Source organism: Lathyrus oleraceus, chromosome 2 (assembly GCF_024323335.1).
Source record: "Lathyrus oleraceus cultivar Zhongwan6 chromosome 2, CAAS_Psat_ZW6_1.0, whole genome shotgun sequence".
NCBI classification, from domain to species: domain Eukaryota; kingdom Viridiplantae; phylum Streptophyta; class Magnoliopsida; order Fabales; family Fabaceae; genus Lathyrus; species Lathyrus oleraceus.
This window is the reverse complement of record NC_066580.1, coordinates 302,042,010-302,066,749: the sequence shown is the minus strand read 5'-3', so window position 1 is coordinate 302,066,749 and position 24,740 is coordinate 302,042,010.

The following is a 24,740-nucleotide window of genomic DNA, read 5'->3' as shown; positions in this document are numbered from 1 at the left end:
GGCATATATACCAATCCACATTTTCGGTAGATCACCTATTATATACTTCGGTATCCCTGGTGTTTCTTACCATGCGAGTGTATTATCTACGGTCTGCCGGTAATAGATGATATATCTCATGCGAGTATTCTATCCACATTCTGACGGTAATGGATATTGTATCTCATGCACTCTTTGGGTTTGTGTCCCCGGTTGAGTAAGATTCGTTTTTCCTGTTGCGGATTCGAATGTCCATCCTGTAAGTCGATTTGCTTTTTAAGCCCTCCTTTCGGATGATGAGTGTTTTGGCATATATACCAATTCACGTCTTTGGTTAGTCACCTATTATATACTCCGGTATCTCTGGTGTCTCTTCCTTTTCGAGTATATTATTCACGGTCTGCCGGTAATGAATAATATGTCTCATGCACTCCTTGTGGAATTGAATATCCGTCCTATAAACAAGTCTGCTTTTCTAGCTTTCTTCAGGATGATGAGTGTCTTGGCATATATACCAATTCACGTTTCGGTCCGTCACCTATTATATACTTCGGTATCCCTGGTGTTCCTTCCTTTCTGCTCCCTATTATGACCTTGGTCCCCTGTGGAGTCAGATTTGCTTGAGTTGACGTACCTTTTTCAGGTCTTCCTCAGATGTTTGGATTGATTGATATCTCTCACCCTTATACCGGTCTTAGATATTCATTCTTCCTGAGTTTGTTGCCCTTATACCGGTAACATCTCATCCTTGGCTTCCCCTGGAAAGTCTTTTCTAGATTTCCCCAGCGGATTTGTGTTCCTATTCGTGTTGCTGTATTGGCGTTCTCCCCCAGTATGTGCATTGTGTGAGTTAGATTGAGTCTGATCCCCAGTGTGAGTCCTTTGCTTCCCCAGTAAGGTCTCTAGTCCAGTCGTGATTTGTCCGCGCTGTGTCAGTTTTGTTTCCCCTAATCAGAGTCGTGTCTTGCGCACGTTATGTCAGTTTTGTTTTCCCCAAATCAAAGTCGTGTCCTGCTCACGCATTCTTTTTCTTTTATTATCCCTAATAAGAGTCCTGTTAGAGTCTCTGTTCCTGGTGAGTGTATTACTCCGATGGATCGTCTTTTCTTCTGTGTGAATCATTATCCCCACAGAGTTTGTGTCTTTTGCATGCATACATTTGCATCATGAGGTCTCTTAGGGACCAAAATTTGTCCCATTACTTTTATTTAAGCCCATTCTACCGCGTCGAGATGAAGATTTCTAAACTTCACTTCTCCGGCTAGAATGACCTTAAATAGGGGCATCTGTAAGACCCCAATTTTTGCCCTAAGATCCCTCAAGGCATCATATCATATCATATCATTGCCTCAAGGATCATTGTGCATCTTTGCTTGCCTCCTAGTGGGTGGGTATCTTGTGAGTGTGATTCTTGATCACCAAGCATGTATAGCACTTGTATATCATTGCTTTTCATTTGTTTACTAACCCAATAGTACAAAAATATTGTCATCTAACCATGTTTCTTGCAGATGAAGCAAACTAGGTCAAAACAGTCAAATCATTCATTGAGCCATAAATGGTGGCCATTATTGAAGAATTTGGGCACCATGATCATTCATCAAGAGTTCATTTGAGTTGTGATACCATTTGGAATCAAAATCTCAAGAGAAAGAGACTTGAAATTCATCAAAGCATGGCTCAGTCAACCAAAACCCTAGCAAAGTCAACTGTGGTCAACTGTGCATTTAATCAGGAATTGGAAGGTGTGGGATGGTTGGAAAGGTCTCATTCATGTCCATATAAGCCTCAATTTACATTTCAAACATCCACAGCGAAGGATTTGAGGTCAGACGAAAAGTTTCCCAAAATAGTAATGACCTGTAATTTTCACCTGCCAAAAATGGAAAGTCATTCTCCTCAAAATTACATGTCCAAGAAAGCTTCAAATAAAAATTTGTCCAACATGAAAGTTGAAGATCTTGCTCTTGCCTTTCCAAAAAGTCCAAGAACACTCATTTCTCATGTGTGGTTGGCAAGTTATGATCAAATCATTTTCAGAAAAAGTTGAAATTCAAAGTGCCATAACTTTTGAATGGAAAGGCCAATTTGGGTGATTCTTTTTTGAGCAAACCACATTTGACATGAAATTTCATGATGCATCATCACATTTCATCAAAAATCATCATAGCAAAAGTCCATTTTTCAAGTGTTCATTTTGCATTTTGGTGTGAAAAATAGTCAATTTGAAAAATACATGTCATTTGCACTTCAAACCATTTCCAACACATTCTAAATGGAAAATGTGACTTGTTTCAGCTGCACTTTTACTGTTCCATTGGCTGCAATTGGAAAAGGGCATTTTGGCCACTTAACATGAAATTGCATCTCACTAATTCACATCACTCTTGCTAATCTTGTTTAACAAATTGGATTAGTACATCATATAAAGCCTTAATCATAACTGAATTCGAGATCCACAATCATTTTCTCAGATCCAAAGCAAAAATTTCCAGAATTCTCTCAAATTTTCTTCACACTTTTTTCACCTTTTTGATCGAAATTCTTGATTCTTTCTGCTTCTTGTTGCACTAATCCTCTTCTGCAGGTGAAATTGAAGATCTGTTTGAAGCTAACAGTGGAAGAACACTTGGAAATCGCAACTGTTGCAACCTTGAGCATCCATGGCAATTCGCGATTTCTCCATCATCAAGCATTTCTGAGCTGAGCTACCACTTGTATTCACCTTCCTAAGCATCCTAGACATTCTGTTTTGGTAATTGGAGGTTCGAAACACACAAGAACACGAGCTGCATAATCACAAGGTGAGATTTCAAAACCTTCGATTCTTGAAATTGACATGCGGCTTAGGTAGATCGTACAACATAGAGTAGAATGCAATTCGAATCATGTAAATCCATCAAGTATTCATGTAGAAATCTTGATTTGAAGTTTGGACATCAAAGCTTTTCTTGATCGAATCTTTTACTATGTTGAGTTCTGGACAAAATCAGTGTGATATTATTGATCTTTGTTGAAAGATGAACCGATCCATATATCGTTTGTGCATTTCCATGAAGATTCGTTCATGAGCATGATGAACACCAAGAACACGTTGAAGGTGTTTAGTTTCTTTCCCCAGAATGCGTCCAGATCTTCATTGCCTGGCTTCAGTTTTTGAATTTGTGTTTCCCGCCTCCGCTGGCCATTCGCGTGATGACACCTCCGTTAATGAAACGGAGCGTTTTGTCCACGCCTCTCCGTAATTACGAAAATGCCACGGCCTTCATTTTAATTCATTTTAGTCTTAAATATTTATTTCATTTCATCATTTAACTTCAAAAAAATCACAAAATATTCATGGATGATCCAAATTGAGTGAGGATTTTTGCATTGATCTCCATTTTTCCTCTAGTTTTTTATGAGCATGATATCACAAGTTGTGCACGGCTGTGTTTTTATTTTGGCCTAATATCTTTGTTCATGTATGTTTCTTGCATATGTTTTGCCATTTCATTCATGAAATCTTGATGCTTGCTCCAAAATGCTTGAAATTTTATATGCATGATCTAGACTCTTTCCTGGTGATTTTGGTATATGGTTTGCTAATTTTGCATTTCTGGATTAGGAGATATGATGTGATCTTCATGAGTGTGACCATGTGTACACACTAGTTTTTGTTCAACTTCTTGAATTTTGTTTCCATGCTTATGTTATGCCAATTACTCTGGAATTTTGCATGTGATTACATCTGTATGTCTAGTTTGAGCATGATTTTTTGTAGGATTTGTTGATCAATTTCCTATTTGATTGGGGTTTTATTTGCTGTTTAGTCATTTGTTGACTTTTTGTGATACATGTTCCCATTTGATTTGTGAAATTCTGGTTATTAATTGTATGGATTTGAAATTTGGCATGTGTATTGTAGACATCATGAGGTTTGCCCTGGTTTTAGTCCCATTCATTTATCATCTTTTATCTCTGTTTTATGATTGGTTGAAGTGGATGCATGTTTTGATGCCATGTATGAGCTTGTATGAACTTGTGTTGACTTTATGATTTTCATTTCCATACTTCCTCTGGTCCAAATAGCATGAAATTTGATATGTAGCTCATTGAATGTGTTCTGTTTAAGCTTGAATTTTATGGGAATTTATTGAGCTATTTTGGTATTGGTTTGATTGTGATCATTCTGTTTGCTCCAATGTGATTTCAAAATGCCTAGTTTGACATGTTTTGTGTATGAAATGGATTTGGTGCATAGTTTTGATGTGAGACCAATTGGATTCTACTCTTGTTTGATAAATCTTGGTTTTGATCAATTTTCATTTGCTATTTTGAATTTTTCACCTCCTTTTGACCCTAGGCTTGTCCTAGTGGTCTTACTTCTCACATTCGAGTTGTTTTTTCAGGTTAAAGAAGCAATTGCTTTAAGGAGTTTAATTCAAGTTGATTGAGTTTGGTTTAATTGATTGTGATGAACTAACTTGGTTTATTTTGTAGGATGCTAACTCATTTGCTTTGAGTTTGTGCTTTGCACATGTGATTGATTGTGTTGTCTGTTGGTTCTTAACTTGTCTGTTTTGACTTTGTGATTGGGATACTGATTATATTTGATTGATTTCAGGTACCATAGTCGCTTTAGTTCCTTTGAGAACTTGCTATTGCTTTGCTTTGCTTAAGCATTGAGGTAGACTCTCTTGTCTCCATGTAGTCTAGAAGACCTGGCTTGTTAATTAGCCAGGCAACTGTCTGAAGTCCTCCTTAAGAGGCGATGTTTGTGATTGTTTAACTTTGTCCCCAAGCAGGTAAAGACCTCATGTGAGGCAATTGGTAGACAAAAGAGATATGTAGCCTATCTCCTACTATTCTGTGAGTCACTCACCTTGCTCACACCACATGTGTTGATGCATAGTGAGTAAAAACCCCAGATCTATCGAGTCTAACTTGTGGAGAGAGTTCCATCTTTCTGAACTCCCACACCTTCTGATATTCAATGCTCTCCCTGACCAGGGATAAGAGTGATGAGGCACACCCCTCATATCCTTTCATCTGCTTCACCTTGGCTCTCAATGTCAAGGTTAAGAGCGCCATTTACCCTATTCCAATGGACTTTTAAGTCTAACCCTTTGATTGAGCCTAATTGTTTGGTTATAGTGGGTGCTAAATGACTTTGTTTGATTGATTTCTTGTTGCATTTGTACATGCTTGCTTGCCTTTGTGCACTTATCATCATTGATTGTTCATTATTGCATGATCATCGTTGCATATCTTGTGGTGTGTTTGAGTTTACCCATTGAGGACAATTGTAAGACCATGTTCTTTGGCCTTTGTTCCTAGGATTTGGAAGGGATAGAGTGTAAGACCATTTCACTTGGTCACTCATGTCCATTGCTTAAATGCATTGTTTGTTTGTTGTATGTGAGGATGCAATTGTAAGACCATGTTGTTGGCGTTTGTATTCCTATGATCATCCTTTGGAGGTTGGTATAAGCCCAGATAGATTGGCATCTGACATCCAAGTTTTGTTTTGTTTTAGGAGATTGGTGTAAACCCATTTATTGGTATCCGATATCCGCTTTTGTTTGTGAGATTGGTATAAGACCATTGATGGCATCCGGTATCACCTTGCTTTTATTTTGCTTACTTGCATTGTGGCCCATTCCTAAGGACACACTTGAATCATCTTCTATATGATCTCAAGAGGTGAACCTTTCTAAGAAGTTTTACGTTCCATCATCCATACCTTCTTTGTCCTAAACCTTTTCACACTTTGATTTCAAAAACTTTGACTTGTTGTGCAAACATCTTCATGTCCTTTTCAAGTTAGAAACTTGGACCATAAGTCCTTGACTTTTCAAACTTCATATTTCATAACACTTCTTTGAATCAATCTTAATCTTACTTTGACCATATTTTGTGAATACTCATAATCAATTAACTTCACCCATTCAATTGTTTTGGCTTTGTCCATTGTTAATATGTTTTCGTGCATTAGCCTTAGGTTTTAATTACCATAGTGGTTGATGTAAATCTTACCTCATCCTTAGTGAGTTGATTGTAAGTCTTCCATACTTATTATAGGGTTAACCCCTCACTAGTATGTTGAAGCCGTCCTCGCATGGTGGATTGTTGATGTTGGTTGAGTTTTCTCCCATTGGTAATGAAAAGCCTTAGTGCTTGTGTTTTAAAATGAACTCACTAATTTTTGGAAATCTTTTAGCCGAACTACGGCGTTTTGATCCTTACCTTTGATGGAAGGTACGTAGGCAACGGGTTCATCCGTTCGAACACAAAAATAACTAACTTGTACATTCTTTTCTCATCATCCCATTCATCTTTGCACAATATGTCAAAACAAATAAACATTTCTTATACAACAAGTGTGAAAAGGGCTCCCTAGGAGTACCTAGGACGTGATGGGTGCCTAACACCTTCCCATTGCGTAATTTACCCCTTACCCAGATTCTCTGATCTTTTTCATTAGTTTTCTACGTGTAAAACTTCTTAGGTTTTTGTTCGCTCTTTAACCAGTCCTTAGGATAAATAAAAGTGCGGTGGCGACTCGATTCATTGTATACTTTGCTTATGGTTTAATCAATAAATCATATAGCAACGAATACACCGCTACAGAAATCACTTGAAAAATGACCTTTTTATGTGAAAGTTTTTGATGAAATGTGATGATGGATCATGATAGTACATGTCAAATGGGATTTGCTCAAAAAAGAATCACCCAAATTGGCCAAATGGTTTGAAAGTTATGCCACTTTGAAATCCCAAAATTCTTGAAAATGATTTGATCATAACTTGCCAACGATAAATGAGAAATGAGTGTTCTTGGACTTTTTGGAAAGGCAAGAGCAAGATCTTCAACTTTCATGTTGGACAAATGTTTATTTGAAGCTTGCTTGGACATGTAATTTTGAGGAGAATGACTTTCCATTTTTGGCAGGTGAAAATTACAGGTCATTACTATTTTGGGAAACTTTTTGTCTGACCTCAAATCCTTCACTGCGGATGTTTGAAATGTTATGTGAGGCTTGTATGGACATGAATGAGACCTTTCCAACCATCTCACACCTTCCAACCCCTGATTAAATGCACAGTTGACCACAGTTGACTTTGCTAGGGTTTTGGTTGATTGAGCCATGTTCTGATGAATTTCAAGCCTCTACCTCTTGAGATCTTGATTCCAAATGATACCACAACTCATATGAACTCTTGATGAATGATCATGGTGCCCAAATTCTTCAAGAATGGCCACCATCCATTGCTTAATGAATGATTTGACTGTTTTGACCTAGTTTGCTTCAGCTGCAAGAAACAAGGTTAGATGACAATATTTTTGTACTTTTGGTTAGTAAACAAATGAAAAGCAATGATATACAAATGCAATACATGCTTGGTGATCAAGAACCATTCACAAGACAACCCACCCACTAGGAGGCAAGCAAAGGTGCACAATGATCCTTGAGGCAATAAATGATATGATATGATGCCATGAGGGATCTTAGGGACAAAATTGGGGTCTTACAGATGCCCCTATTTAAGGTCATTCTAGTCGGAGAAGTGAAGTTTAGAAATCTTCATCTCGACGCGGTAGAATGGGCTTAAATAACTGTAATGAGACAAATTTTGGTCCCTAAGAGACCTCATGATGCAAATGTATGCATGCAAAAGACACAAACTCTGTGGGGATAATGATTCACACAGAAGAAAAGACGATCCATCGGAGTAATACACTCACCAGGAACAGAGACTCTAACAGGACTCTTATTGGGGATAATAAAAGAAAAAGAATGTGTGAGCAGGACACGACTCTGATTTGGGGGGAACAAAACTGACTGGACTAGAGACCTTACTGGGGAAGTAAAGGACTCACACTGGGGAGAGAAAGAAATTCCAAAGGAAAACACTTCCATTGGAAAGACTCAAGCTGACCCAAACAATGCACGTACTGGGGATAACACCAATACAGCAACACGAATAGGAACACAAATCCGCTGGGGAAATCTAGAAAAGACTTTCCGGGGGAAGCCAAGGATGAGATGTTACTGGTATAAGGGCAACAAACTCAGGAAGAATGAATATCTAAGACCGGTATAAGGGTGAGAGATATCAATCAATCCAAACATCTGAGAAAGACCTGAAAAAGGTACATCAACTCAGGCAAATCTGACTCCACAGGGGACCAAGGTCATAATAGGGAGCAGAAAGGAGGGAACACCAGGGATACCGAAGTATATAATAGGTGACCGACCGAAACGCGAATCGGTATATATGCCAAAACACTCATCATCCTGAAGAAAGCTAGAAAAGCAAACTTGTTTATAGGATGGATACTTAATTCCACAAGGAATATGAATCTTACTCTGCGGAGAAAACAATCAAAAGATTGACCCAAGAGTGCATGAGACATATTATTCATTACCGGCAGACCGTGAATAATATACTCGAAAAGGAAGAGACACCAGAGATACCGGGGTATATAATAGGTGACCTACCGAAGCGTGAATTGGTATATATGCCAAAACACTCATCATCCGAAAGGAGGGCTTAAAAAGCAAATCGACTTACAGGATGGACATTCGAATCCACAACAGGAAAAACGAATCTTACTCAACTGGGGACACAAACCCCAAGAGTGCATGAGATATAATATCCATTACCGTCAGAACATGGATAACACACCCGCATGGAAGATTATCCACAACCGGTTACTGGGTTAACAAAGGATAAATTGACCGAAAAGAAAGGCATCGGGATACCAAAACTAGGTATATAATGATGACCAATCAAAGGGAGCAACAATCATTACCGAGCAAACGGGTAAATGAAAGGCGATCCGCTGGGAATGAATTGCAAGCATCCGGCAATTATCCACAGGGACTGGCTGGGGATACATTGATAAACAATCAATGATCCGGGGAACAAATCACTGGCAAACGGTGAAAAGACCCACTGGCAACTTCAAAAGGGATAACATTGCGAGCATACAACAATGATCCAGAAGACAACTTGCTGGGGATAGATCGCTAGCATCCGACAATCATCCAAAAGCAAAGAGGAATATCAACATCGAACAACGAATGAAGATAACCACAAAGAGTAACCGTCATCGGTTAGGATGAACCACAGGGTTAACTCTGCAAAAGGGGAGAAATTAGGGTTTACAACTACCGAATACTGGGTAGAATACCAAAAATCTGGCTGAGGATAAAATTGCAAGCATCCGGCAATTATCCAACTGTACCATAAGGCACAAACTCCGTCGGGGAGAACAAAACAACATGGGATTTATAACTACCGAATACGGGGTAGAAGACCACAAACTCCACTGGGGGATAGTGTGAATAAAGGCCAACTACTGAGCACTTATTCAACTTATTCCACAGGGAAACGCAAAACTCTGTGTGGGATAAAAATCACAACAACAGAAAATCCACCAACAACCAGAACGAACCACAAAGGTTACCTCCGCTAGGGGAAAAAAGATAGGACTTACAACTACCGAATACGGGGTAGTAGCCATACTCTGGCGGGAATATCCACAAATTAGGGTTTACATCTACCGGATACTGGGTAGAAGACCAACAACTCCGCGTGGGGATGGAACGAATCACAAATCCGCACGGGAAACAAAGTAGGGTTTATAACAAACCACAAACTGCTGGAGAGCAGGCAAATAGGATTTACGACTACCGACTACTGGGTAGAAGACCAACAACTCTTGCTTGAGGAATAAAAGGTATATAACCACAAATTCCGCCAACAAGCAAGAACATAGGACTTACAACTACCGGATACTGGGTAGAGGCCCAAAAACACCGCTGGGGATAAATGAATTGATGCCGATTACTGGGCAAACCATTCATTTCTTCCACAGGGCAGCACAAAAAACAGCTGACACGACGCCGATTCGGGATTGATCCGAAAAGACAGACTGAATCAAAACACGTCCTATGAGGATATAGCTCAATAGGAAAATCCATCCCAATATATGTGTTGGGAGGAAACGGAAGAAACCGCCATCCAAGAGGATAATCTCAGTGGGGAACTGCAGAAGGAAAGACAGACACTTTCTGCTTATGGGCTGACTCTATATGGAGAGATTTAAACACCCGACATCTGCTTGGGAAGATCTATAGGAGAGATCTATATCACCCAAAGCAGGAGACGACAAACAAAAGATATATGGCAAAAGAATGCAACATGAATATCCGAATGTTTATGAATATGCATGAATATGCGTGATTTATGCTTGATGACTGCTGACAAAACAGACATATCTAACACAACAGGCCTAGGAATCAAACGCCCGGTACTATACTTCCAGGGAAAAACCAACTGGAAAGCCAATCTGCTAGAGATCCACGTGCTGTAAAGCAAAGATCTGCGGGTACTGCAGGGGATCAGGAGAATCCTGAGGACATCTGCAGGGGATCCCAACATCAACTGAGAAACAAGAGTTCATGGCTCAACCAAGAACTGCTGCAAAAGAAACTCCAAACAAATCCGGGGAACAACCCACTGAAGGAGAATCATCCGAGTAGAATCTAACTGCACTAGCAACTCTACTGGGGAAAGTTGTTATCTATCCTTTCGGAGAACAAGCCAATGAAGGAGAAAGCACCACACAAGTAGATTCTGCAAAAAGCCACTCTACTCGGGGAGAACATACATCCGACGGATCACACAAGTAGATTCTGCAAATAACCACTCTACTGAGGATCAAAAGTAAGCAGGAAATCACTCCAATCTTTGGGATGCTAGGGCCACCAACCGACCCTACTAGGGATTGAGAGAGCTTTCAATAGGCAGAAACTGCCACAACAACCATTCTGCAGACTAAGCTGGGAAAAATGGAAAGCAACCATGCTGAGGAGAGACACAACAACTCCGCTGGCGACCGCACTGGGGAGAGACTACTGCTGGAGAAGAACGCGAAGTCTTCAACAACATCTCTGCTCGCGACTATACTGGGGAACAACCCCACCAACAGCTCTGCTTGCGACAATGCTGGGGAAAGCGGTAAAGTACCGGGATATCAATCCACCAATCACTGAATCCACCACAAGGAGAACAACCATGCTGGGGAGATCACTGCTGGAGAAGAAACTGAGTCTTCAACAACATCTCTGTTTGGGGAACAACCCCAACAACAACACTGCTTATGGAACAACCCCAACAGCAAAGCGGGAGAAAGAGGATACAACGAAATGCCAGGAATATGAACCAATGTCTTACCTGTTGGCAATCACCACCCTCGGGAGAGCACTGAGGCATTCCTGAGTATCCTTTCATCAATGTGAATATTCACTTTGTTTAAAACAATGTTTTGAAAAATTTATCTGTTTAAAACAATGACATTTTATCAATTAAAACATGCAAAACATTTGTTGAATTGAAACAAATAAGAGTGCAAATAATTGGATAAAGCTCAAATTTATTTGATGGAATGGTAGCCTGCAAATGGCAAGACTCCATAGATCTGTACAAATTTGAAATCAGTGATATATAATGGAAGAGGGCTACATTGAACATAATGATCCTTTCTCTACCAATTTGAATCTCGATGTATGCGAAGCTTCAGTCGACGACGAATCGAGAACCTCTGACGAAAAGACGGCTGCGGAACAGAAAGTCTTGTCAGGATGCAGTTACTTGCCAAATCCCTAATTTTTGCCTAGATTGCCCCAGGGTGAGGTACTCAATCTAGCGGGATGCAAATTCATTTTTTTCAAGTCTCTAATTTTTGCCTGGATTACCCTTGCGGGTTCTCCACCGAGACGCTCATTTTTGCCTAAGCCGCCCTTTCGGGTTTTCAACTTAGCGAGCCATTCTGTTTTTCATTTGCATATACTCTTTTTTTTTAGGCAAAGTATTTCTTGACTGCATCTGAATTCACAGGACGAGTGAAATCCTCCCCATCCATTGTTGTAAGCATCAAAGCACCGCCTGAAAAGGCTCTCTTAACAACATATGGACCCTCGTAGTTTGGAGTCCACTTGCCCCTGGAATCGGGCGCGAAAGACAAGACTTTCTTGAGCACGAGGTCACCTTCTCGGAACACACGAGGCTTGACCTTCTTATCAAATGCTTTCTTCATTCTCTGCTGATATAACTGACCATGGCACATGGCAGTCAATCGCTTCTCTTCAATCAGATTCAACTGGTCATAACGACTCTGAATCCATTCAGCATCAGTCAACTTGGCTTCCATCAAGACTCTCATTGATGGGATCTCCACCTCTACTGGGAGCACATCCTCCATGCCGTAAACAAGAGAAAAAGGGGTTGCCCCTGTTGAAGTGTGTACAGATGTACGATATCCATGCAAAGCAAATGGCAGCATCTCATGCCAATCTTTGTACGTGACAGTCATCTTCTGGATGATCTTCTTGATATTCTTATTAGCAGCTTCAACAGCCCCATTCATCTTAGGTCTGTAGGGAGAGGAATTATGGTGTGCAATCTTGAATTCAGCGCACAACTCATCCATCATCTTATTATTCAGATTAGATCCATTATCAATAATGATCTTATCTGGCACACCATAACGGCAAATCAGCTGGTTCTTGATAAACTTCACAACCACCTGCCTAGTCACGTTCGCATACGAAGCGGCCTCAACCCATTTGGTGAAGTAGTCAATTGCTACGAGAATAAACCTGTGTCCGTTGGACACTTTCGGTTCAATCATGCCGATCATGTCGATTCCCCACATAGAGAAAGGCCATGGTGATGAAATCACATTCAGAAGTGTCAGAGGAATATGAATCTTATCTGCATAAATCTGACACTTGTGGCATTTCTTCACGTATTTGCAGCAGTCAGACTCCATTGTCAGCCAATAGTAGCCTGCTCTCAGCATCTTTCTAGCCATGGCATGTCCATTGGAATGAGTACCAAATGAACCTTCATGGACCTCAGTTATCAACAGGTTTGCTTCGTGTCTATCCACGCATCTGAGCAAAACCATGTCGAAATTTCTCTTGTACAGCACTTCACCACTGAGGTAGAAACTGCCTGACAACCTTCTCAGGGTTTTCCTGTCTTTCACAGATGCCCCAGGCGGGTAGACCTGGTTCTGGAGGAAATTCTTGATATCAAAATACCAAGGCTTGTCATCATTCACTTCTTCGACTGCAAATACGTGAGCTGGTCTATCCAAGCGCATCACGGCAATATTGGGAACCTCATTCCAATACTTGACAATAATCATTGAAGCAAGCGTAGCAAGAGCATCTGCCATCCGATTATCCTCTCGAGGAATATGGTGAAAGTCAACTTCTGTAAAGAAAGTTGAAATCCTTCTTGCATAATCTCTGTATGGAATGAGACTTGGCTGATTCGTCTCCCACTCACCCTTGATCTGATTGACAACTAGGGCCGAATCACCATAAACATCAAGATGTTTGATTCTCAAACCAATACATTCTTCAAGTCCCATAATACAGGCCTCATACTCAGCCATATTATTCGTGCATTTGAAAGTTAGCCTTGCTGTAAGCGGAATATGTGTGCCATGAGGAGTAATGATTACTGCCCCAATTCCATTTCCGTATTGATTTACAGTGCCATCAAACACCATCATCCATCTGGAACCAGGTTCCGGACCTTCACCAAGTGTAGGCTCATCACAATCTTTCATTTTCAAATACAGAATCTCCTCATCAGGGAAGTCGTACTGAACAGACTGATGATCTTCAATCGGCTGGTGCGCTAAATGGTCAGCCAAGATACTACCTTTGATAGCTTTCTGAGCTCAATACTCGATATCATACTCAGACAACAACATCTGCCAACGGGCAATCCTCCCGGTTAAAGCAGGCTTCTCGAAAATATACTTAATTGGATCCATTCTGGATATCAACCAAGTTGTATGATTTATCATGTACTGGCGCAAACGCTTAGCAACCCAAGCTAAAGCACAACACGTCTTCTCAAGCATAGAGTATCGAGACTCACAATCAGTAAACTTCTTACTGAGGTAGTATATAGCAAATTCCTTCTTCCCTGATTCATCTTGTTGACCGAGGACACAACCCATCGAGTCTTCAAGCACAGTCAAATACATGATCAGAGGTCTTCCTTCCACAGGCGGAGACAAGATCGGAGGTTCAGACAGATAATCTTTGATACTGTCGAAAGCTTTCTGGCAATCCTCGGTCCAATCATGAGACTGATCTTTCCGAAGGAGCTTGAATATCGGCGCACATGTGGCAGTCATGTGGGATATAAATCTGGAAAGGTACTTCAAGCGGCCAAGAAAACCTCGGACTTGCTTCTCAGTTTTGGGTGCAGGCATCTCTTGTATTGCTTTGACCTTGGCAGGATCAACTTCAATACCTCTTTCGCTTACCACAAAACCCAACAACTTGCCGGAACGGACTCCAAATGTACATTTGTTTGGATTCAGGCGAAGTCTGAACTTCCTCAGACGCTGAAAAAGCTTCAACAAATGCTCAACATGTTCAACTTCCGTTCGAGACTTAGCAATCATATCATCAACATAGACCTCTATCTCCTTGTGCATCATATCATGAAACAAGGTAGTCATAGCTCTTTGATACGTGGCTCCGACGTTCTTCAAACCAAAGGGCATCACTCGATAACAGAATGTTCCCCAAGGTGTGATGAATGTTGTCTTCTCCATATCTTCGGGTGCCATTTTGATTTGATTATATCCGGAAAATCCGTCCATAAAGGAAAAGACTTTGAATTTAGCTGTATTGTCTACCAACATGTCAATGTGTGGTAGAGGAAAATCATCTTTCGGACTAGCTTTATTCAAATCTCTGTAATCAACACACATATGGACTTTTCCGTCCTTCTTAGGAACAGGCACAATATTGGCCACCCATTGAGGATATGTAGAAGTCACCAGAAACCCCCCATCAATTTGCTTCTGAACTTCCTCTTTGATCTTCACTGCCATATCTGGATGAGTTCTTCTGAGCTTCTACTTCACAGGCACGCATTCAGGCTTCAAAGGCAGGAAATGTTGCACGATATCTGTATCTAGACCCGGCATGTCTTCATATGACCAAGCGAAGATATCTGAATATTCTCGTAGCAAGCTAATCAACCCCTTCTTGACAGACTCTTCAAGAAGTGCCCCAATCTTCACCATACGAACAGAATCCTCAGACCCCAAGTTGACCGTTTCCAAATCTTCAAGGTGCGGCTGAATGATCTTCTTCTCGTGCTCAAGGAGACGGGAAATCTCATCAGGAATCCCTTCAACATCATCTTCCTCTGCCTCGAATACAGGGAATTCAAAATTGGGAGATGGCGTTGGATCATTATGTTCAATGGGTTTTAGAATCAACCTGCATAATGATTTTGGTTAATGAAAAAAACTTTAGAATTTAAACAAGCAAATCATTATGCAGATGAAAAATGTTGCTTTTATTCTTGTTTTTATGGGTTTTTTGTGATCACTGATTTCGTGCAAAAAGCAAAAAGTGAAAACAACCGGAAAAACAAATGTTTAACAATGCATTAATTGAATGAAAACATCATTGTATTAAATGCTGCCAATAATGTCATCACTTCTCCTTTTGGCATGGGAGAAGGGTTTTAAACAAAGTGAACAATTACTCTGATCTATGGATGACTGTAGGAACATCTACAGCGACCCAATTGTGGCAGACACCACCAGGAATGACGAAATTGTTCAAGTCCTCTGCATCCTCTTCCAAGATAGCAGCAGCTTCTTCCTCAGGTTGATCGTCGTGGATGAATCCTCCACTCGTGAACAAACCTTGCTCATTAAACGCCCCAGAACAGTAGCCAATGCCAGCCCGGAACCTGTTGTCTTCCAGCTCGATCACCTTCCCTAAACCAGCAACTGCACCACATTCAATGGCCAATTTTGCATCACGGTAGGAAGTGAATGAAGGAGACTTCTTCTCAATCGGTTCATCAATAGATAAAGCTTGGAACGGCGTTCCAACTTCATCCTCGGCATCAATATATGAGAAAGAAGACAGGTGGCTAACCAGGAGAGCCTTTTCTCCCCCTACCACAACCAGTTTCTTGTTCTTGACAAATTTCAGCTTCTGGTGTAGGGTGGATGTCACGGCGCCAGCCTCGTGAATCCATGGTCTGCCTAAGAGACAACTATAAGATGGGTGGATATCCATCACCTGGAAGGTAACCTGGAAATCACTTGGTCCAATCTTGATTGGGAGATCAACTTCCCCAATCACAGTTTTGCGCGACCCATCGAATGCCTTCACAACAACACCACTCTGCCTCATAGGAGGACCTTGATATGACAACTTCGAAAGAGTGGATTTTGGCAATACATTTAGAGATGATCCAGTGTCCACCAGCACGTTGGACATGGCATCCGATTTGCAATTCAGGGAGATGTGTAAAGCCATGTTGTGGTCTCTTCCCTCCTCAGGGAGATCAGCGTCACAGAAACTCAAAGTGTTGCAAGCAGTAATGTTTGCAACAATACTATCAAACTGCTCGATCGTGACGTCATGATCAACATACGCCAAATCCAAAACCTTCTGCAGAGCCTCCCTATGGGGTTCTGAATTCAACAGCAGAGATAACACGGAAATCTTGGATGGCGTTTGTAGAAGCTGGTCTACAACATTGTACTCACTCTTCTTGATGAGCTTCAGCATCTCATCAGATTCTTCATTCACCATGCCACTAGGGCCAACTGAAGAAGTAGGAGCCTTTTGTACAGAGGAGGAGGGTCTGGCAACATCAAGTGCCGGATTCTGGATATTAACAGCAGTCCCAACAGGATGCTCAGCGGTATCAGAAGCAACAGGAGCCTTGGGAGGTGCAGAAAACACACGACCACTACGGGTCAACCCGCTCACATCAGCGATATTGGTCACAGACGTTGAAGGCAAAGGCATTTCTACCCCATCTTGCACAGCAACAGGGTTGTATCTGAATGGCACAGCTTTGTCTGAAACATAGGGCACTGGGCCTGCAGGCTTAATGACCAATGAAGGAGAGACCTTCGGCTTGCTGCTATCATAGCGGATAACAACAGGCTCGGGCAGCTTGAACACTGGTGAAATAACGTTCACCTCCGGTTCGTCTTCGTCTACATTGCGATTCTGGAGGATCTCAATGGTACCCTCATCCAGCAGTTCTTGGAGTTCTCTTCGCACCTGATTGCAACCCAGACGGTTAACCGAACAAATACGGCACTTGTCGTGGTCATGCTCCATGTGGCTGTACTGACACAGCAACCGATGTAATTCGACCAACGACTGTCTGATATGGCTTACGTACTTGACTTTGTATTTCCCCGGACATCCCTGGACCATATTGACAGACTTCCCATGCGCGGGCAATGGGTTCTTGGTGACATTCGGGCCTGAATCTTCAAAGCTCAAAATCCCACATCTCATAAGGTCTTGAACCTTAGTCTTGAGTGGGTAGCAATTCTCAATGTTGTGACCCGGAGCACCGGAATGATAAACGCAGTGCTGGTCTGGTTTATACCACCATTGGGGATTTGCAGGCACGGCAGGAGGATCCCTGGGAGAAACCAACTTCCTTTCCAACAAGGAAGGATAAAGCTCTGCATATGACATAGGAATTGGATCGAAGCTGATCTTCTTCCTATCATAATTCATGTTAGCTTGATTGGTTGTACTTCCACGAGGCTGGTAAGCCTATTGCTGTGGACGCTGCTGTTGCTGATACTGAGGCTGTTGCTGCTGATGCTGATGTTGAGGTTGCTGGTATTGAGCACTGTCTCGGAATACAGGTGCTATATGAGCCACCTGGTGCTGATTACTATTGCGCCGTGCAGGCTTCCTCTAAACAGAGGGTCTTCTGGGCTTGGCATGGGATTGCACAGCATGTGCCTCTCCATCCTTCTTCTTAAACGCCCCATACCGTTTAGAAGAAGAGCTCTCATCTTTCGCCAAACGTCCTTCACGGACACCTTCTTCAAGTCGCATCCCCATGTTCACCATCTCGGTGAAATCAGAGGGAGCGCTTGCTACCATCCGCTCGTAATAAAATGAGCTAAGAGTCTTTAAGAAGATCTTAGTCATCTCTTTCTCTTCCAGCGGTGGAGTAATTTGAGCAGCCAGCTCTCGCCACCTCTGGGCGTACTCCTTGAAAGTTTCCTTGTCCTTCTGGGACATGGCCCTGAGCTGATCACGGTCAGGAGCCATATCAACATTGTACTTATATTGCTTGACGAAGGCTTCGCCAAGATCGTTGAAGGATCGGATATTAGCACTGTCCAAACTCATATACCATCTGAGCGCAACACCGGACAGACTGTCCTGAAAATAATGGATCAGAAGCTGATCATTATCAGTTTGGGTTGACATCTTCCTGGCGTACATGACCAGGTGAGCAAGTGGACAGGTGTTCCCTTTATATTTTTCAAAGTCAGGTACTTTGAATTTAATCGGAATCTTCACTCCGGGAACAAGGCACAACTCGACAGCAGACTTGCCGAACAAATCTTTACCTCTGAGGGTCTTCAATTCCTTCCTCAGCTCAAGGAATTGGTCATTCATGGTGTCCATCTTTTCATTAACATCCAGGCCCTTAGACGGCTCGGAATGATAAATGGTGTCATCTACCCTCGACATGGTATGCACGACAGGAGGAGCAGCAACAGGGACCGGGCTAGATGCCGGCATATGAGCAAAGGTTGGAGCAGGAATATCCGGCATGAAACCCGGAGGCATACCCCAAGGGAATCCGGCTAGCATTGCGTGAGACCCAAAATGAGCACTGGCGGCTGGCACAGCCGGAGCTACAATCTCAGAGATGACAGTCCTCTGAACAGGAGTTGCAGGCGGTTGAGCAGGTTGATTCTGAGCAACAAGAAGTTGCTCCATCAAAGCGCCAAGTCTGGCGACCTCTTCTTTCAACTCTCGGTTCTCTTGCTCTAGCTGATCCATAACTCTTGCGGAATTTGCTCGAGTATAGTACCGGTGAGTCAGCTTGTCTTCAAAATAAATGAAGAACACAGAGTTAGGGCAAGAAGACCAGAAAGGAGGTACCTGCTTATGCAAAATGATGCATGAAATGCTAATGCATATGCTTTGTTTTATTTTCAAGGAACCCTCAGGGTATTATTCGCAATTTTTGAACTTTTAAGCATTTTAATTTCATATGGAAAATATCTCATTCAATATAATCGAGACAAAGAAGTACAACATTTTTGATTCAATTACAAGGAGAAAAGGAAAATAACATCCTATGGATCCCTAATAGCTCGGGATGCTGGAAGACGAGAAACACACAGCTTCTTGATCTCTCTCTCATAGGCAGCTTCCATATCTGCTTTCTCCTTTGCAAGCTGATCATACTTCCTTTTTCAGAACTTGGAAGACTGAGGAAGCAGAGAAGTCCAAGTGTCGTTCGGATCGTCGATCACCCGATGCTCGAGAAATTCAATCAGAGCGTCTTTCTCCTTAAGCTGCTGAAGCAATTCTTCTCTTTCACGGATCCAAGCACGTGAAAGGTCTTCTTCTCTCAACTCCTCTACACGTTGGGTAGGGAGGGTTGAAGGCCCAGCCACATCCAACGGTGTAGGTCTCGGATGGTCATATGGCATTAAGTACACGGCAGCTCTCTGTCTGACCCAAGAGGTATAGGGCTCCAAAGCAATGCAATTCTTCGGACCTAGCTCATTCCTACTCTTCTTGCAGATCTTGCGCCAAGCGCGGACGAATCTGGCTTTCAGGCCTTGGGGATCTTTACCCTCCTGAAAGAATACACCTTCTAACAGAATGTTATGAGGTTTATCCTTTAGGGGGAACCCAAGCTGACGACGTGCTAGAATAGGATTGTAGCTGATCCCACCACATGTACCAAGAAGAGGCACATTAGGGAATTCACCACAATAGTCAATGATCTGAACGGTATCATACACACGATCATACCAAGAGATATCATCATTAGTGAGAGACATGAGCCTCTGAGACCACCGTAGACATCCCTTGTTCTCCTTAAAAGCAAGAGTCTGCGGCAAGTGCGAAATAAACCACCTGTACAGCAGAGGCAGACAGCAGACAATAACTCCTCCACCCTTTGCATTCCTCAGATGCAAAGAGACATAGGCATCACCCAACAAAGTCGGAACGGGATTAAGAACCGAGAAGATCCTAATGGCGTTCATGTCCACAAATTTGTCGAAGTTGGGGAATAAGACCAACCCATAGATGAGCAATACAAATAAAGCCTCAAAGGCATCCTCACTCATGGCCTTCCCATAGATGGTAGCTTGAGCGACGAGGAACTCGGAAGGAAAACCCTGAATTCCACCTTTGGTAGTCAGATTAGCTTTAATCAAAGCTTCATCTATGTGCAACAGACTCACAATCTCTCGAGCAGTCGGAATACTCTCCAAGCCACTGAACGGCACCTGATCCAGAATCGGGATCCTAATAAGGTGAGAATACTCCTCCAAAGTAGGCAGCAACTGGAAGTCCGGGAAGGAGAAGCAGTGATATAGAGGATCGTAAAACTGAGCTAGAGTACTCATCAGTCCCTCATCGACCTGAGTAGTCAGCAGAGGCAGAAGCTTCCCATAACGAGCTTTGAAACCCAAGGGATCTAATACATAAGATGTCAGATTCCTTAACTCTTTCACATCAGGCTGTTTAAAGCTGTACTTCTTTGTATGCCTTTTTGGTCTTTCCATGTCTGAAAATTTTGCAAATAAACCCTTTAAGTTCCTTGAAAATTTTCTGATTTTTCTGATGACATGAGATGCAGATGAATGCATGAATGCATGAATGCAACAATCACACTCAAGGATCAAGCAAAGCACACCAAACAAAGGTCGTGGGAAAGCTCATTGTATCCCTAATATCAATCATCCATTTTGGTGGATTTAGGTTTTCACCTTATCGACACCCAAGTTCCATTGATATTAACGGTACATGAACCGACTCTAACATCCTTAATATCACTCATCCATTTTGGTAGATTTAGGTTTTACACCTTATCAATACCCAAGTTCCATTGATATTAACGATGTTTGAACGACTCAACCACGAATCACGGGTTTGTTGAGAGTCACGAGCATGGAGTCCTGGTTAAGAACCACCCAAAGGGAGTGTACTAGGGTTTAAACCTGCCAGACATGTTCTACCAGAGGTTCCCATAATCATCGTCCCATCTCTCGGATATTATCGGAGGAACGAATACTCGTATTCCAAAAATATTCTCAAGAGAGACTCTTATGAGTGTAGTATCGCGTAACAATCGCATCAGATCTTACATCTGAACGACCTCCGCACTACGTCCTAAAAATAGGCCAAGATGGGCTTGGTAAACTAAGGTCCTTGGCTTCTAAGGCACATGATTGAACGAATAATGCCTAACCACAAATGACTTGTGTGACATTATTAATCCAACATGACCTCCACCAAGTGAATGGATTCGCAAGTCAACTGGCTAAGGAATACTCCACACCAATCAACAAGACTACGCCATTCTCCTATCCTAGAGTGCACTCGAGTTCGGGTATAAAACTCATCTCATAGAGATCACCCAAGCAAACAGCAATTGTATATCAAGCAATTCAAACATTACAATCAATACAGTTATCCCAAATTGTACAAAAATATGTCAAATAACACATAAACAAATATCATACAACAAAGGTGAAAAGTAGGCAATACCACCAGGGAAGGTCTAATGTTATCCCCAGCAGAGTCGCCACTTTTCTGTAGCGGTGTATTCGTCGCTATATGATTTATTGATTAAACCATAAGCAAAGCATACAATGAATCGAGTCGCCACCGCACTTTTATTTATCCTAAGGACGGGTTAAAAAGCGAACAAAAACCTAAGAAGTTTTACACGTAGAAAACTAATGAAAAGATCAGAGAATCTGGGTAAGGGGTAAATTACGCAATGGGAAGGTGTTAGGCACCCATCACGTCCTAGGTACTCCTAGGGAGCCCTTTTCACACTTGTTGTATAAAAAATGTTTTATTTGTTTTGACATATTGTGCAAACATGAATGGGATGATGAGAAAAGAATGTACAATTTTATTATTTTTGTGTTTGAACGAATGAACCCGTTGCCTACGTACCTTCCATCAAAGGTAAGGATCAAAACGCCGTAGTTCGGCTAAAAGATTTCCAAAAATTTGTGAGTTCATTTTAAAACACAAGCATTAAGGTTTTTCATTACCAATGGGAGAAAACTCAACCAACATCAACAATCCACCATGCGAGGATGGCTTCAACATACTAGTGAGGGGTTAACCCTATAATAAGTATGGAAGACTTACAATCAACTCACTAAGGATAAGGTAAGATTTACGTCAACCACTATGGTAATTAAAACCTAAGGCTAATGCATGAAAACATATTAACAATGGACAAAGCCAAAACAATTGAATGGGTGAAGTTAATTGATTATGATTATTCACAAAATATGGTCAAGGTATGATTAAGATTGATTCAAAGAAGTGTTATGAAAGGTGAAGTTTGAAAAATCAAGGACTTATGGTCCAGGTTTCTAATTTGAAAAGACATGAGAATGTTTGCACAACAAGTCAAAGTTTTTTGAAAGCAAAGTGTGAAAAGGTTTAGGACAAAGAGGGTATGGATGATGGAATGTAAAACTTCTTAAAAAGGTTCACCTCTTGAAATCATATAGAAGATGATTCAAGTGTGTCCTTAGGAATAGCAACAAAGCAAGCAAATAAAAGGCAAGCTGATACCGGATGCCATCAATGGACTGATACCAATCTCACAGACAACAGCGGATACCGGATACCAATAAATGGATTTACACCAATCTCCTAAAATAAAACAATGATACCGGATGCCATCAATGGTCTTATACCAGTCTCACAAAGCAAAAGCGGATATCGGATACCAATAAATGGGTTTACACCAATCTCCTAAAGTAAAACAAAACTTGGATGTCAGATGCCAATCTATCTGGACTTATACCAACCTCCAAAGGATGATCATAGGAATACAAATGCCAACAACATGGACTTATAATTGCATCCTCACATACAACAAACAAACAAGTATTTAAGCAAAGAGGATATGAGTGACCAAATGAAATGGTCTTACACTCTATCCCTTCCAAATCCTAGGAACAATGGCCAAAGAACATGGTCTTACAATTGTCCTCAATGGGTAAACCAAACATGGATCACAAAGATATGCAATGATGATCATGCAATAATGAACAATCAATGATGATAAGTGCACAAAGGCAAGCAAGCATGTACAAATGCAACAAGCAATCAATCAGACAGAGTCATTTAGCACTCACTATAACCAAACAATTAGGCTCAAGCAAAGGGTTAGACTTAAAAGTCAACTGGAATAGGGTAAATGGTGCTCTTAACCTTGACATTGAGAGCCAAGGTGAAGTAGATGAAAGGATATGAGGGGTGTGCCTCATCACTCTTATCCCTGGCCAGGGAGAGCATTGAATATCAGAAGGTGTGGGAGTTCAGAAAGATGGAACTCTCTCCACAAGTTAGACTCGATAGATCTTGGGTTTTTTACTCACTATGCATCAACACATGTGGTGTGAGCAAGGTGAGTGACTCACAGAATAGTAGGAGATAGGCTACATATCTCTTTTGTCTACCAATTGCCTCACATGAGGTCTTTACCTGCTTGGGGACAAAGTTAAACAATCACAAACATCGCCTCTTAAGGAGGACTTCAGACAGTTGCCTGGCTAAATAACAAGCCAGGTCTTCCAGACTACATGGAGACAAGAGAGTCTACCTCAATGCTTAAGCAAGGCAAAGCAATAACAAGTTCTCAAAGGAACTAAAGCGACTATGGTACCTGAAATCAATCAAATATAATCAGTATCCCAATCACAAAGTCAAAACAGACAAGTTATGAACCACCAGACAACACAATCAATCACATGTGCAAAGCACAAGCTCAAGGCAAGTGAGCTAAGCATCCTACAAAATAAAACAAGTTAGTTCATAACAATCAACCAAATTGAAACAACTTGAATTAATCTCTTCAAAGCATTTGCTTCTTAACCTGAAAAGTCAAACTCAAACATGAGAAGTAAGACCACTAGGACAAGCCTAGGGTCAAAAGGAGGTGAAAAATTCAAAACAGCAAGTGTAAATTGATCAAAATCAATATTTATCAATTAAGAATAAAATCCAATTGGTCTCACATCAAAAGCATTCATCAATTGCATCTCATAAGCTAAACATGTCAAATTATGCATTTTGGAATCACATTGGAGCAAACAGAATGATCACAATCAAACCAATACCAAAATAGCTCAATAAATTCCCAGAAAATTCAAGCTTAAACAGAACACATTCAATGAGTAACATATCAAATTTCATGCTATTTGGACCAGGGGAAGTAAGTCAATGAAAATCATAAAGTCAACACAAGTTCATACAGGCTCATACATGGCATCAAAACATGCATCCACTTCAACCAATGATAAAATAGAGATAAAAGATGATAAATGAATGGGACTAAAACCCTGGAAAACCTCAAGATGTCTACAATACACATGCCAAATTTCAAATCCATCCAATTAATAACCAGAATTTCACAAATCAAATGGGAACATGTATCACAAAAAGTCAACAAATGACTAAACAGCAAATAAAATCCCAATCAAATAGGAAATGCCTTCAAAAATCCCAGAAAAATTCACATTTAAAGTTAACATCTAGATATAATCTCATGCAAAAACCCAGAGCAAATCATGTTCAACAAGCATAGAAAATAAAATCAAGAAGATGCACAAAGCATGGCATGGCACAAAATGTAACACTCCA